Source organism: Bombus affinis, chromosome 9 (assembly GCF_024516045.1).
Source record: "Bombus affinis isolate iyBomAffi1 chromosome 9, iyBomAffi1.2, whole genome shotgun sequence".
Taxonomy (NCBI): Eukaryota; Metazoa; Arthropoda; class Insecta; order Hymenoptera; family Apidae; genus Bombus; species Bombus affinis.
In genome coordinates this window covers 4,347,048-4,360,114 of record NC_066352.1, presented here as the reverse complement: position 1 = coordinate 4,360,114, position 13,067 = coordinate 4,347,048, and the positions used below count along the sequence as shown (strand labels likewise).

Sequence of the window (13,067 nt, the reverse complement as noted above, 5' to 3'; positions counted from 1 at the left end):
ATGCATGCTCGGTCAGAGTCGCGGCAGTCGCGCAAGTTAACAAGGTTAAACACCTCAGCTGTGTTAACGGGAACATTAACACTCCACGACCATTACGATTAGAGACGTCTCGAGCGAAGGACTCCGACGTCGCGTCGGGACGCTGGTGTGAGCCACGCTCCGTGAGAGTGAGCTGAGTGAGTGGAAGGGAGAGGGAGGAACAGGACGGTCAGAAAGTAAGAGGTTCAAGGTGGAAAAGGTGGACTTTAACTTTGGAGCCGCATTAAAAGTTTCCTGAGTAGGTGGATATGCCAGACCGTGGTTATTTCTTTGTGATACCCTTGTACAGAGCTGTCCTCTGTCTGGCGATAGAAAAATGTAACGAAAAGGAATGTAGGTCTTGGCAAAACTTGGTTACTTCAGCGAAACTGGATTAAATTGTTCCGATTAGTTATACACTTATTTAACCATGTAGTTTTTATCGATTTCCAGTAGACTCGTTTTATTCTGATCTTTCGTGTCATTGATATTTCTTACAGAAAAATAATTGTAGCTCTTCAGCAAGTTATTCTTCGTCGTAACTAATACTGTATAATATAGGTGTTTGTACAGAATTTAAATCTTTCGGGAAATGAATTATCTCGTATGATACCTATCACTCACACAAATCACTTTTTATTAATACCTATTGTTATAGCAATATGTATTTTTGTATAATAAAATTTTTTTTAAATTATAGAAACTATATATATTATACATTGTTATATCAATCTCGAATTTATAGATTTTCCAACGATATAACGTACACGCCTTTAAAATACTTGATCACTGATTGGATTTTATCAGAATGACTCGGCTGTTTACTCAACAGCAAGGCATCGATCGTCAAAATACGCGAACGTTTCGCCGAAAGCTTCCCAGAGAGGTTGCTTTTTTTCGAAGCGGCTAAATCATCTCCGCTCCGGTCACACGCCAGCTCCTCCCGCGACACAGCTAAGTAACTCGAGCAGGAAGTAGCTGTATCGTGCGGAAAAGTGACTGCAAAGTTTACCTCGAAGCGACAATCAGTTAAATAGTTTCCTGCATGGCGCGGCTGGCGCGAAACGCGCCTAGGTACCGCCCGAGGAGGAGTAGATAGGCTAGTCCGATAAGCGAAATAAAAGTTATACTCCTCATTGTTCGCGGCGGCTTCTAATTACGCGCGTGAACCAGCGTAGCTTGCGCGTCTATCGCAACAGCGCAGCGTCGCCCCGCTGCATCGGATTTTCGCATGTGCAATCCGGATCCTGCTCGAGTTTCCTCGTATCGTGATAGGAATCGACGCGCGAGCAGCCATACCTTATTCAGGCTACGTGCAATCTGCGTTGGAATGAGGTAATCGGTGCCGTGGAATGCTTAGCATTGTGCTTAGAAATGGTGCTTTTTTTGTCGACAGATTTCTCGAAATACACCGTGGACGTAGACATTCAATTTCCAATCTGAATTGCTTTTATCTTAGAAAATAATGTTCATGGTTATCGGCTTGGGTACAGATGCATTTTCAAGTTTTTCTTCTTTACGATATGTATGTACATGTATCAGAATTATTGAAATTTGAGTGAGTTTTTAGACTTGTAAAAATATGAATCAGCTTACTGATCGAAGGAATGGAGAGAATGCGAGGTAACCTGCGTTTTCAATTTTCGTGATAGACTTATCTAGAATTAATGCACCAATATACTATAGTATACAGGAGCCTGTAGTATATAAATTGGTGAACATTTTAACTTTAATAAATTTGTCAGTATCATTAAACAGGTAGGAAGTTAGAATTCAGTTTTCCTCAATTGAATGACTTGCTTCCTTCGCTTCGTATATTGTAAGAAACTAGCGTAAGTAATATTAAATTATAAAGTAAATTTCAAATAATGATGTTCATAACATCGTCACTTATTTCTATCTTTAATCAATGTAATTTTTAATTAATGAAGTCGATCAGTATGACTAAGTAGCCCATATACTGCACTGCACGTGTTATACTGTATAAAGTGCCATTAATATCGATTATATAATTTCTTACCAACTAAGGGGTGTCTACTTCTAACAATGTTCGTAACATCATCAGCTTTTTCTATTTTTAATTTATAGATAACTATGGCCGAGTGGTTCATATAGCGCGCTGCACGTGTTGTACTAGCTAATATGCCATTAATTTTCTATTAATATCGATTATATAACTTCGTGTCAACCAAGCGATATTTACTTAGCCATAGCAAGTAAACATTTTTATCCATAATACTATATAATCCTATCGTAACAACGCAATAAAGGAACTAAGCACCTCTTCCAATATTCCAAGAAATAACCTTTATTATTCCTTCCTTTCTTTGCTACTTGCTAATTATACCAAGTTTTCTAATAACCAGTCCAAATGTAATAACGCAACAAAAAGAAGCTATGCACCTCTTCCAATATTCAAAGAAATAGCCAAAATACCTGTCTTCTGTCGACTATACCAAATTTCCAAACAACTGGTCCAATAAAAAACAAAAAAAGGAAAATGATTCTAGCTACTTTTGAATCCTTTTAAGTAGTAAAAAGCGACCACATCGACTGTCAGCAAACATTACTATGTCGGGTATCCGTGGGCAAACCTCTCCATAAGAGAGTCTGCGATAAAACGCAGCCCCTGCCACATCGGCCACAAGTGGCACTAATTTTTCTCCCACCGTTAGGACAGTGCGGCGGGATCTCTAGAACGGTTCGTTCCGACTGGAGTTCGTTATCAAACGCGCATCGCGGACCGCGCTGGATCGAGTGGAGGTGTACGAAGAAGAAGAAGAAGAAGAAGAAGAAGAATTCACGTTCGCGGAACGAGCGTACCAAATCTCGTGACGTGGCCGAGACGTTTCCACGACGGTCCGGAATGATTTACCGGGACTCGTTGTAAAACGGTACCGCCGTTCCACACACGGGAGACACAAGAGGACTCTGATTATCATTCGAGATTGTCCGGCACAAAGGGCTTCTCTCTGTTCGCGGTAAAAGGGCCTGGAGATTTAGATATTTATGAACGAAGAAATTCCAAAATGGGGGGAAAGGTGCTCCGAGTTGTCGTGACTCGATGATCAGCTTTATTGTGGCGAGATCAAGGAATGGGCCTTCTCTAGAATCAGCCCGAATGAACGTCGCAATCTTACCTCCTCGCTCTAGTGTGAACCGAGAGATAGCACGTTTCTAGGACGTGTTAATCTAGCCGCGATATGAGAAAATGAAAGCGAAGGAATACTCGTTTCCACGTTGGTCGAGTAACTGAAGACATACCGATAAGTATTAATGCTTTGAGTTTGTTCGTCAGATAGTTACGAAAATTTGTGCGGTATCATATATTTTTATTCTGGTAGATCAAATGTAAGACTACATTCGCTGTAAATATTTTTAGTACTTTACTGTTGTTTCAATATTAATAGTTGAATTATCTTCAACCGGAGAAAATTCTGTCTCGTAATGTTTTACGTACAGAAATATAACTTTATTCTTCGCTTATAGTCAGAACAACTCGCAAAAAGTGTAAGGTTTTTAACTCAATCGTACATTGCCATCGTCCGATTAACACGAATATTCACCGAGTAAGATATCCCTACAGTATTTCAACACAGAAAAAACTTCCCAACTAGTCATCCAAGAAATTATCAACGCCATTTGAGCGAATCCTCGGCACCGCGGATTGCCATCCGTGAAATCAATCGCACGATAAGTCAAACTTTTAATTTACGGCGCCATTACCGGCGCTCGGAGCTAGGACGCAGGCACGGGGCCAAGAAGCTCAGCTTGAAACTGCGTCTGAGGGGTTGAAACGAGAGACGTACCGACTACGATAGTCGCAAAACTTGAGAGAAAGGCATTAACGTTATTTTAATCGGAAGATATAATGATCGCTCTGTAGTCGACGCGTGGCGAACGAAAGGTACAGGAAGGAGGTGCGGGAGAACGAAGGAGAACGGGGGCTGATTTGCGAACGCAGGTTGCCGCGCATTTGTTACGGGCCGATAGCAATTGTTTCCCCTATCTGCTAGCTACACTGCGACACTGTTTGGTTGGTTGCACTGTCTGACTCCGTCGTGGTGTACGTGAATGCGTGTGCGACGTGTACCTGCTTGCAACGCTGTCGATGTGCACCAGGGAGAGAGTATGGTCTTATGTAACCACCCCCACGGTGCTGCCCGATATAGATTCTATTCTATTGGTACATACGGTAATGCTTGGCTGGCATTGGTACAGCCTGACTGCAAAACCCCGATTCTCCGGTGGAAGCTTGCGGAAAAACTTGCAACAATGTGACTTCATTTCTTAGGTTTAGCCCAGATATAAACTTATTAACCTAAGAGCGTGGATTTAAAGGGTAATTTTATTATACTGTGTGGTTTTTGCAATTATTATATAACTTGATATTTTTTGGAAATTTCTTGAAAATTATCTATCGATATTCAACATTTGATTATCGATACGTTCGATTCAGATCTCGAATAAAGAGAAAATAACATGAGTCTGTAAAATATTTTGCGAAAGAGTTCGTGTATATTGGAATTCATAGATTAGGATCTTTTTTTATCAGACATTGAACCGAGCAGTATGAATTCTTCAATATAAAAAATGATACATGTTTTACTAAGACTTGCTCTATTTGACAAGCATCGTTAGCGATATAAAACATCACACATGACTCATTCGGTAGCTTCTTAAACGCCTCGCGATCCCCCCAAAATAGACAGATTTTCGCGTTATATCTTGGTCGAGCGTATTAATCATACCTCGCAGGCGCAGTCTAAATTTCTAGCGCATCGCCGGTGCCTCATCATCCCCCGCACATTTTCGAGTACCGGCAATCACAGAAATTCGCGTATCCATGCTCACGTGATCACCACGGCAGGTAGATTCGTTCCGGATAAAGCCACGTCTGCCGCGAGATTGAGTTCGACTCATCTCAAAATGCTTGTAGCGACTATCCTATTCGTACATAGTCGACTGGTGCGACAGATACATAGACGTTCGTTCGGTGGCAGAGGGAAGATCGAGGGAGAGAAGCTCGTTCCACGAAGAGAGTAGTGGGGAGGGCGGGCGAGAGAGACGAAGAAAAGACAGAAGAGCGGCGAGGGGGAGGAGAAGGGGAGAGACTCATGTACGGCGTGTATCTATTTGCAGACACAGATAAACACGAACAGAACCAACACCCCGATATACCGGGACAGAGCGAGAGTGTTCTTATAGTGGAACTTATTGATCCAACAAAACTCATTTCAAGATACAGTGCGAAGTCTCCAAGATACTGCTCTCCTACTCCACCCGTCCTGCCTCTCCTCGCGCTCTTCCGCCTCCACCCGAGCACCAGCCCCCTCCCCTCTTCTTCGTCCAGCACCACCGCGCCGTTCGACGCCCCCGTCCGCGCCCGCGACGTCCCCCGCCATCCCTCGCGACCGTGTCGTACATCCAAGACGTTCCGTACACGTGCATGGGGTCCGATTAATACGTACGACCATGGAAAATAACGAATAACTCGGTGCTAGAACTGGCGTTTCTCTGGAAATTCCAAGTAACATATTTTTACTGGTCATTGGCCTATCTCTCTGTGGATGTCACGTCGAGTGTAGTTTTGCGAAGTATCGGTGCTTGGATCGTTCTGATTTTAAACACTCGAAAGAAACCAATGTACAATGGATAGAAAAGGTATCGATACACACTTGTGTTTATTACAGCATTTACATATTTTAGTACTAATTAATCAGGTGTAATTAAGTTTAAACTTCGTACCATTTCGTTATACATCGCTGATACTTTCATTCTTTCTTCCTTTTTCTTTCTTTACTAATATTTTAATTTAATTATGAAAATTTGATACTATGAAAATAAAGTATAGAACGTGAGAAAAACTGCTTTATTGCAAAATAAAGGCATATGCCGATACTTTCTGTAACCAGATGTAGATTAATTCCTTTCGAAAAGAAAATTTGACTAACTTATAATTGTTATCGTAGATTTCTTTTCACCGCGGATCGTACTTTCGGAGTGTCAGTAGTTGGAGTAACGTGCAGCATAAAGAAGTTAGAAAGCGACTTGATGATATGTACTTCAAATGAACTTTGGGAAAATCTGGTCAGGTTAATGTTGTTACCTCGACAGTGGTAATTAACTTTTTATCTCGAATATTATTTTTGAAGCGCTCCTGCTTCTTGGGACAAGCAATGCAAGGTAGAAGGTTTAGGACGAGCGTGACCTTGAACACAAGCAAACTTGCGTGCTTCCCTGTTCGTTGTGCCCTTGCACTTGAAACAATCCCTGAGATGTGCTTCTGCAAGAGTAGAACCCTTAATTACCTGACATACATATAACCTAAATTTCTATGAGTATACATCTAACGTCTGTTTATCGAACGAATCAAACATTTGGATTTCTAAATGATCACAATCCACATTACTATATAATTAAAAACAAATATCCCTAAAAATCATGAAATATCAATGTTTGCGAATAATAACAAAACGTTAAAGACGTATTTTAATAATTGCAACGTATCTAATAATTTAAAATCGACACACATGAGGAACACGTGGCAAATTAAAAAATTCAGAGATAAGAAGTGTACGAGTATCGTATGATAAAGGTAATCGCAGGTTCAATGGAGAGTCACTGGGATGGCCAGGATCTTTGTCGGAAAAGTTAATAATCAGCCCCGACGCGTGACCTTGTACTCGGTTTTCCCCTCGCCGCTTTCGCCGCTCGTCCGAAATCCAAAGTTTCTCGGCAACTCGACACTGCAAGCAATTTCGGCGTCGAGCAATCCCCCTTCCCCGTGCCGGGCGTCCTACTCACCTAACCCTGCGCCGAGCAGCAAAGGAAAGTGCATAAAGCTGTAGAGTGTCGCCACTTGGAACGTCCTGTGCTCGCCTTGGTTGTCTCCTCTTCGAGAAGGTGAACAATTTCAGACAAGATTCACGAAGATTTACTCAGGAGTCTGAGGTTGCGAAGCGATCACTGCGATATCGATGAACTTGGACGAACGCTTTCCCTTTAATTAAAATTTAAGGTCCACCGCGAGAATAAGGGTGCGATGATCGACGTCGTGGCAACACGTGAGAAACAGAAGCGACGACGCGGCAGCAGAAGAGAGGAAAGTTTTATAGGGTTCTCGGGAAGTTGGTTCGTTTTTTCCCTGGTGTTTATTATCCTGCACATGACGACGCGACGGAGAGACCCCGTTCGGTTGATCTCGACCCCCGTGCGTAACAATATTCGCACAAACGTTGAACGAGTAAACAAACGGAGGAACTTACGATTGCGTAAAACTGCAAAGTGTCTGCGGTTTGTTTGTCGGTGAGAGCGTTTTCGAGGCAAAGGCCTAGAGAGCGAGAGCTGTGGGCGCAGAGGGAGAACGGGAAAGAAGGAAAGAGAAAGGACGCGGGAGAGAGTCTGTCGGAGTTGAGAAGGAGAAGAGAAGTGGCGAGAGGGGGTGGCCGAGGAGAGACGGGGTTTAGGTAGGTGAGTCGCGAAGGATGGGTGAAGAGGACGCGGAGGGAGGCACACAGCCGGAGAAGGAGGAGAAGGTGGAAGAGGTAGAGAAGGTTGGAAAGGGGTGGAAGGGGTGGAAGGCCACGAATGTCAGGGGGGGGGGAAGAGGGAAAGAGGAGGCGGGTAAGAGGAACGGCCAGGAGAGGGTAGGAGTCGGAGGAGATAGATGTATGTAGGAGGGCCGCTCGATACAGCCCCAGCAACCTCCTCCTCCACCCTCTCCCGAAGCCAAGCATCGCATCGCGAGGTTAAAGTGAGAAAAGTCAACCCTAGTCACTCGGTGAGTCCTCCTGTGCTGGAATATCGAGAGGTAGACAGGATCGCGACCGAAACAGGATTACAGGGACTCGATCATCCGGAAGGTAACTACCCTCTCTCTCTCTGTCTGTCTACATTTTGGCAAACGTTTCAGTTTCCGTACATTCGTGATCCTTGCGGTGATCGGCCGACCTCGGTCATCGTACATGGAATGTACGGTCGTTCGCGCAGTTTTTCGACAGCGTGTTCGATGGTCGTGCGACGCCGCCTCTTATGAACCGAATTTCAAGTTGAACACGATTAGACCGGCTAGGGAAGTTGAAACGATCCAGTCTGAACGCATACTCGCGCGCGCAACTCGCTTTTACGCTGAACAGAAACGTTTCTAACAGGCAGTAGGTGGAAACAACGGCAGTCCCCGTCGGGCCATCACGCCGGCACTTATCGAGAGACTTTTAAACCCACTTTTCCGAGTTGGCTGCCTTTCAAAATTCGAGTCGAGAGGCGTGCTCTTGCTGGCAGGTCTATGCCAGCCGGGGACCTGCCGGGTTGTCACTTGGCTGGTTATCCAGGCACTTCCATGCCCGGCCACGCGGATACGAGTGCATAAACATGCGAGCGAACGCCATCCTAGCTAAAGAGTACCTTTATCTCTAGCCAGCCGCTTCCTCCCATCTCCTCCTCGTAGCCTGCTCTGTACACCCTTCTCTTTTCCTTTCAGTCGCAGCTTCTCGTCTCCTTTTTCGCCTTCTGTCCCTTTCTCTTTCTCTGTACCGCGCTTTCACCCTCCGAACCAGGCATTCTCCTCGTGTGACGCTGCCGTGGGTGGAGGAGGAAGCTCACGTAGGTTACTCCTTTCTGCCGGCAGAGGATATTGTGATTTTAGCGTCTGTGTAATTATGGAAATTAGCGACATGGAAAGCCTAGGATAAAAGGGTTGATTATAATCCGGCCGCGGGGGGTGAGCTCCGACCCCAGAGTCCCGCTCCTGTGAGCGACCATAGATTAAAACGCTCCTTCTACGCTAGCGCCTTTACTTCCACCAACTACCCCTATCCACCGGCATCCCCTATCGCCACCACCACCCACTCGGCCACCCCCGCTGTTCACTCTCTTCGCATCACCTATCCCATCCACTCGGCTTGTCTTCTTTCCGTAGCCGTACCTCCTATCCCCGCTACCCGCAATTTTTCCGCTTCTCGCTGATCACGTATCCAACTTCGTTCTCCTTCGTCCTTCGTTCCATCGCTCTGCTCGTATTAAGATCGAGTTTCCTCCGGACGAGTATGTATTTCGGCACGACGTAACGCTACCAGGCAAGGTCGCCCAAGGTTCCACCGGCTGGACTGTGTGCAATCGATATTTGAGTTATTTCCAACGACACCGAGTCGAAAGTAGCTCGGAGGTATTGACCCCTACAGCTGGCGAATGCGGTACATAACGTTTACTCGAGTAAACGAGTGGCAGATACGCGTTGTGCTCCGAGCAGGATAAACGAGAAAATCCATTAATTATCCCGGGAGACGTATTCGTCATTTTCCATAGATAATAAATAGGAATTGTTCGCCGAGTGAAAGTGCCAGCCAGTTTAAGCATCGCGAACATGCTCAAGGGTATAGTCGGTTACTTTCGTTCTCTTTATCTGGCTGAGAGCATTGATTAGTTTAAAAGTTAGTTGAGAAGCGGCGAAACTTTTCGTTAAAGAACGCGGAGGAAAAGTTTGCATTTTCACGACTGACGACCTCGTAAGAAGCGACATTTCCCCACCACCTTCTATCTACCATAAATCTCGAGCGCAGAGATACTTTCGAGTATGCATTGGCTTCCACGTATCGTATCGTTACGATCTAATCCATCACGGAAACAAGGTTTTGGCACATAGATAGGCGAGCAATGGGAGCAACGAGCTTGTCTCGAGAAGGCGGCGGGAAGGAAGAAAAAATGGCGAGACCAGCGACGAATTGTCTGCCACAAGGTTGGGTGCAATTGTTCCCCCCTCGAAGCTTAACGCTTTCTCTTTCACCCCCTCGCATCGCCACGACATTGGCGCGAGTGCTCTCCTCTCCCTCCGGCGTTCATCCCTTTCCGTGCATCCCACCCTGGCTTTCGGCCCTCTCTCCTCCTCTATCGCGTCCCTTTTTCCCATCTGGCTATTGGACTACCTTGGTGTTTCGAGCAGCGGGCAGGAACCTATGATGCGATCGGGTATCGAATATCGGCTGGCTCTCTGATTGGTCGTTCTACCGCGCACGGTCGCAACCGGAGCGCGCCAGTTACGACTGATTTGTTACGTAAAAACGTCGATAGCTTCTATACCCTCTCTTGTCCCACCCCCGATGCGCCGCACTCCCTCCATTCCTTCCTTCCGCCCTCCCGGCCCTCTTCTCCTCCCTCCGAACCGCGCTCTCTTTCCACTACCGATTCCTCTCCTTTTCTCTTTCTCGACCACCCTTCACCCGACCGGTCTGGCCACCCCTTCGACGGTCCTCGACACACCGCCACCGCCCCCAGCGGCATCGCGTGCGATAGACGAACCAACGGGAGAGAGAAAGAAAGAGAACTCGTCTTTTTTATCGGCGCCGTGCGCCACTGCCTCTTCGTTCGGTCGGGCATGAACGCATTATCGAAGAAATGGCTGGTCGACGGTACACCGATCCCGCTATCGATTTCTTAAAATCTTCTCTGCTCTCGATGACGAACTGCTGTATTAACGATCAAGGTCAGTAGAGAAAGTTGCAAATCAAATAAAATGATTATTTTATCTTTTTATTTTTCCTTTTTAAGGAACACAGCGAATTTTTATGGAAATATTTGGTGGTTTGTCGCTGGCCATTGGTACAATTTGGTAAAGTAATTCCGTAACAGAATGTGATGTTAACGAGGTTAAAGTAGGTCGAGTCTTGGAAAGATCTTAAAATATGGTGAGAGGAAACGATAGTTTGAGGAAGTTCGTGCTCGTTTTTATGTCTCCGAACAACGCTAGTTTGGTACGACCGCTTCTCCCTTTCGTTTTATAATCAACAAGTCGTCATAGTCAGAACCAAACCGATTTAACTTCGCTTTCTCCAAACAAAATGGCTGTCTTTATCGATCAATTTCTCTTGTACGTTCGATTCCAATTTTTTACTTTACAGCTTGCTAATCATATTCTTGGAGAGAAAATTTTCATAATCGCAGAGTTCAAAATAAATAAAGATAAATCCCACTTCAACGTAAATGTATATAATTTACTTTTGACCAAGATGAAATCACGCGTAAAAGATCCTTCGATAAAGAAATTATCCTGTCTGAAAGATTGTCAATTGTTGGTTGAAAGATTAAGAATAATTTAGTGACGCGACATAGCTATTTTTACTATAATAGGAATTTTATCTGAAGGAAGGAAGTTTGGTCTAATCGCGGAGAAAATGTCGAAGGGTGCCAGGCGTACAATGGGCCATTATTCAAGTAAACTCCGTCCCATTTTACGTATCGTCCCGGTGAAATTTTCCAGGCAAGAAGACGTCCACTCTCGAATATTCCTATCACGAGCGAAGGCAAAGCCACGCGTTACGTTGCCGCGTACTGGCCGTATTGTAGAAGCGTATTCAATGCCGACCTGCCATTTAACACCCAGGCAAGCCGCGAAGTTTCCTGCAATGAAAGCACCGGCGCGGAACCTATTGTGAAAATATCTGACCACTGTCCGGTGCAATGAGGTATGGCTGACCCCGGGGCCGCCGGGTCAGGCACAATGCACGCGTATGCATGCGGCCGTGTGCTGTGAAAATATTTCACGCGGCCACCGCTAAACGGACATAAACGCACTTAACGACAGTTCCATGTCACCGACGCACTGGTTCGCATTGCGTTCGGTTTTAACGATGCGATGCGCTACCGACGAGCATCGTTAACCATTCCCCATTTTTCTACCTCCATCTCTGTTTTCTTTCACCTGGTTTTCCACGAAAGAACAAGGGAAAGAAGAAGAAGAATGGCAAGAAGCAGAAAGAGACAAACTTACGCCGGTATAAAACGATCGATCGAGGAGCATCGCTGAAAGGTCGCTAACGAGCAGCAGTTTCTCATTAAAGATCGACAGAGCCGGTTCACCGTGAAAGTCGTCGGCGAAACGAGACAAATGCCGGAAGAAAAAGGCGGGCTAGCCTAACTCGAGTGTCGAAAAGCATCGAAATGAGGAGGAAGATTAAAGAGTGGGAGACGAAGGAAAGAAGAAACGAGGTGCGAACAGGAGAGACAGCAAGAGGGGTGGATCAACGTAACTACCGAAACGAACGACGAGCATCGGCAATGGAGAGAGAGCGCAGACTCAATATCTCCGAACCGAACCCTCCGATAGGTCGAGGTTCGACTTCGAGGGTGGGAATAGATTTCCAATCGCGCGGGGGTGGTCCTCCGGCAGTGGATGCTCGCCACCGGAGCACCCTGCTGAACTCCTGCCTGCTTCGGCATGCCAGGGTCCACCCTTTCCTCTATAGGTGGACCGAACGCACCTACACGCACTCCTCTCTCTCAACCCTGCGCTGCTACACCCCTTTCCGATTCGACGCTGCCGAACCGTCGACTGTCCGAGAGGGGTCGTTGGAGAGGGTAAAGCTACGACTACGAACAGGAGACAGAACGATTCTATTGACCAGGGTTCGATGCGCGCATCTGGGCGTAACCCATTCGTTCGTTCCGTCGGTCCGATGCGATAGGAGCAAGGGAGAAAGGTATCGACGGAAGAAGAGCGGTGGTGCGGTGTGTGACGAAGAGAGGAACAGAGAGTGTACCGCGCCTGCGAATTGTCGTCAGGGCGACGGCGACACTGGAAAAATCGAACTGAAATAAACCGAAGCGTTTTCTTCGCGGAGCTCGAGCACCGGTTCCACCATCTTCGTCTTTCTTCAGCACTTTTCTCCTCTCGTGTCCGATCACCGTCTCGCTCGCGCTACCGCCGGTTTCACCTTCATCCTCCCACTACTCCTGCCGCCGCTCACCGGCTTCTCTGTCGACCGTTCCACTGACGTTCCCTCCTTCCAACGCTGCTTCTCTTACCTAGACTCTCTCTCTCTCTCTTTCTCTGCTTCCTCTCTCTCTCCCTCTGTCTCTCTCTGTTCCTCTGCCTCCGCGTTCCTTCCTCCCAGCCTCTTCGAGTTTACTGTGTTATTGCCAGACCGTCCGGGACGACTGCGTCGGACTTTCCACGTCAATTTTCTCTGCACTTTGTCCCATTCCTTCCGGCTGGAATACCGTTTTCTTGTTTTTTTTTTTTTTGTTTCTTGCCTTTTTTTGAGAGAGAGTTGCTG

At 46.1% G+C, this 13,067-nt stretch overlaps 1 long non-coding RNA gene across 2 annotated transcripts in view; it reads left to right on the top strand.

Annotated features, from left to right (window-relative positions):
• Nucleotides 1-13,067, top strand: part of LOC126920642 (uncharacterized) — a 126,011-nt gene that overhangs the window by 64,570 nt on the left and 48,374 nt on the right. Inside the window, exon 1 of one of the 2 annotated variants that reach the window (XR_007712039.1) lies at nucleotides 7,622-7,883. The exons of the other annotated variant lie outside the window; for it this stretch is intronic. This is a non-coding gene — a long non-coding RNA (uncharacterized LOC126920642). Of the gene's footprint in view, nucleotides 1-7,621; nucleotides 7,884-13,067 lie in introns of those variants that run through there. 2 annotated transcript variants of the gene reach the window in all.